Source organism: Schistocerca cancellata, chromosome 9 (assembly GCF_023864275.1).
Source record: "Schistocerca cancellata isolate TAMUIC-IGC-003103 chromosome 9, iqSchCanc2.1, whole genome shotgun sequence".
Taxonomy (NCBI): Eukaryota; Metazoa; Arthropoda; class Insecta; order Orthoptera; family Acrididae; genus Schistocerca; species Schistocerca cancellata.
Genome location: NC_064634.1, coordinates 275,374,760 through 275,377,007, shown reverse-complemented (window position 1 = coordinate 275,377,007; position 2,248 = coordinate 275,374,760). Strand labels below are relative to the sequence as shown.

The following is a 2,248-nucleotide window of genomic DNA, read 5'->3' as shown; positions in this document are numbered from 1 at the left end:
TATTCAGGTCCCATCTCCTTAAATTCCCATCTTTTGCAATTACTTCAGTTTTAATCTACAGTTCATAACCAATGGATTGTGGTCAGAGTCCACATCTGCCCCTGGAAATGTCCTACAATTTAAAACCTGGTTCCTAAATCTCTGTCTTACCATTATATAATCTATCTGATACCTTCTAGTATCTCCAGGATTCTTCCATGTGTACAACCTTCTTTTATGATTCTTGAACCAAGTATTAGCTATGGTTAAGTTATGCTCTGTGCAAATTTCTACCAGACGGCTTCCTCTTTCATTTCTTACCCCCAATCCATATTCACCTACTATGTTTCCTTCTCTCCCTATTCCTACTGTCGAATTCCAGTCAGCCATGACTATTAAATTTTCGTCTCCCTTCACTACCTGAATAATTTTTTTTATCTCATCATACATTTCTACAATTTCTTCGTCACCTGCAGAGCTAGTTGGCATATAAACTTGTAATACTGTAGTAGGCATGGGCTTCGTGTCTATCTTGGCCACAATAATGCGTTCACTATGCTGTTTGTAGTAGCTAACCCGCACTCCTATTTTTTTATTCATTATTAAACCTACTCCTGCATTACCCATATTTGATTTTGTATTTATAGCCCTGTAATCACCTGACCAAAAGTATTTTTCCTCCTGCCACCGAACTTCACCAATTCCCACTATATCTAACTTTAACCTAGCAATTTCCCTTTTTAAATTTTCTAACCTACCTGCCCGATTAAGGAATCTGACTTTCCACGCTCCGATCCGTAGACCGCCAGTTTTCTTTCTCTTGATAACGACGTCCTCTTGAGTAGTCCCCGCCCGGAGATCCGAATGGGGGACTATTTTACCTCCGGAGTATTTTACCCAAGAGGACGCCATCATCATTTAACCATACAGTAAAGCTGCATGCCTTCGGGAAAAATTACGGCTGTAGTTTCCCCTTGCTTTCAGCCGTTCGCAGTACCACAACAGCAAGGCCGTTTTGGTTAATGTTACAAGGCCAGATCAGTCAATCATCCAGACTGTTGCCCCTGCAACTACTGAAAAGGCTGCTGCCCCTCTTCAGGAACCACACGTTTGTCTGGCCTCTCAACAGGTACCCGTCCGTTGTGGTTGCACCTATGGTACGGCTATCTGTATCGTTGAGGCACGCAAGGCTCCCCACCAACGGCAAGGTCCATGGTTCATGGGGGGGAGGAGAAATGAGATAGATCCAACAGCACCCGGTGTTCCCAGGCGGTCACCCATCCAAGTACTAACCGGGCCCGACGTTGCTTAACTACGGTGATCGGACGAGAACCGGTGTATTCAACATGGTATGGCCGTTGGCCCCCTAGACTTAGAACTACGTAAACCTAACTATCCTAAGGACATCACAACATCCGTGCCCGAGGCAGGATTCGAACCTGCGACGCCGGCCGCTGTGACCTAGCGGTTCTAGGCGCTTCAGTCCGGAACCGCGCTGCTGCTACGGTCGCAGGTTCGAATCCTGCCTCAGGCACGGATGTGTATGATGTCCTTAGGTTAGTTAGGTTTAAGTAGTTCTAAGTCTAGAGAACTGATGACCTCCGATGTTAAGTCCCATTGTGCTTAGAGCCATGTGAACCATTTTTTCTGTTCTGTTCCGGTTTTTCCACAGTCCAAGTTTCACTGCCATACAAAGATGTGCTCCAAACGTACATTCTCAGAAAGTTCTTCCTCAGATTTTCAGACTTCTGTTATTCCACGCACCGACTTGTAGAACGTTATCCTTCCTTTGGTTACTCAATCTTTTTCTCATGGTGACCTCCCTATCGGCATTCCCCGTCCAGAGATCGGAATGGGAAACTAGTCCGGAATCTTTTGCCAATGGAGAGATTATGATGACACTTCTTCAGTTACAGGCCACGTGTCCTGTGTATACACGTGATGTGTCTTTAATGCTGTGGGGTTTCCATTGCCTTCTGCATCCTCGTGCTGTTGGTTATTGCTGATTCTTCCGCCTTTAGGGGCAGTTTCCCCACCCAAAGAACAAGAGATTGCCCTTAATCTCTGTCCGCTTCTGCACCCTCTAAAAAGGCCGTAGGCATTGTGTCTGTTCAGCTTGTTTCACAGTTCATACACCTTCTTCCTGTTTTCATGCTTGATCGGTGTTCAGTTTTTGACGGCCTCCACTGGGCCCTCTTACCACTAAATCTGAGGGGATGACATGGGACCAATTACTGTATACTGTACAGTTCTTGACTTTGTCGTACTG

At 45.6% G+C, this 2,248-nt stretch overlaps 1 non-coding gene across 1 annotated transcript; it reads right to left on the bottom strand.

Annotated features, from left to right (window-relative positions):
• Nucleotides 1-1,223: 1,223 nt before the first annotated feature.
• LOC126101917 (5S ribosomal RNA) lies at nt 1,224-1,342 on the bottom strand. Its single transcript, XR_007522624.1, has one exon. It is a non-coding gene; the product is annotated as a 5S ribosomal RNA (ribosomal RNA).
• Between the last annotated feature and the right edge of the window lie 906 nt (nt 1,343-2,248).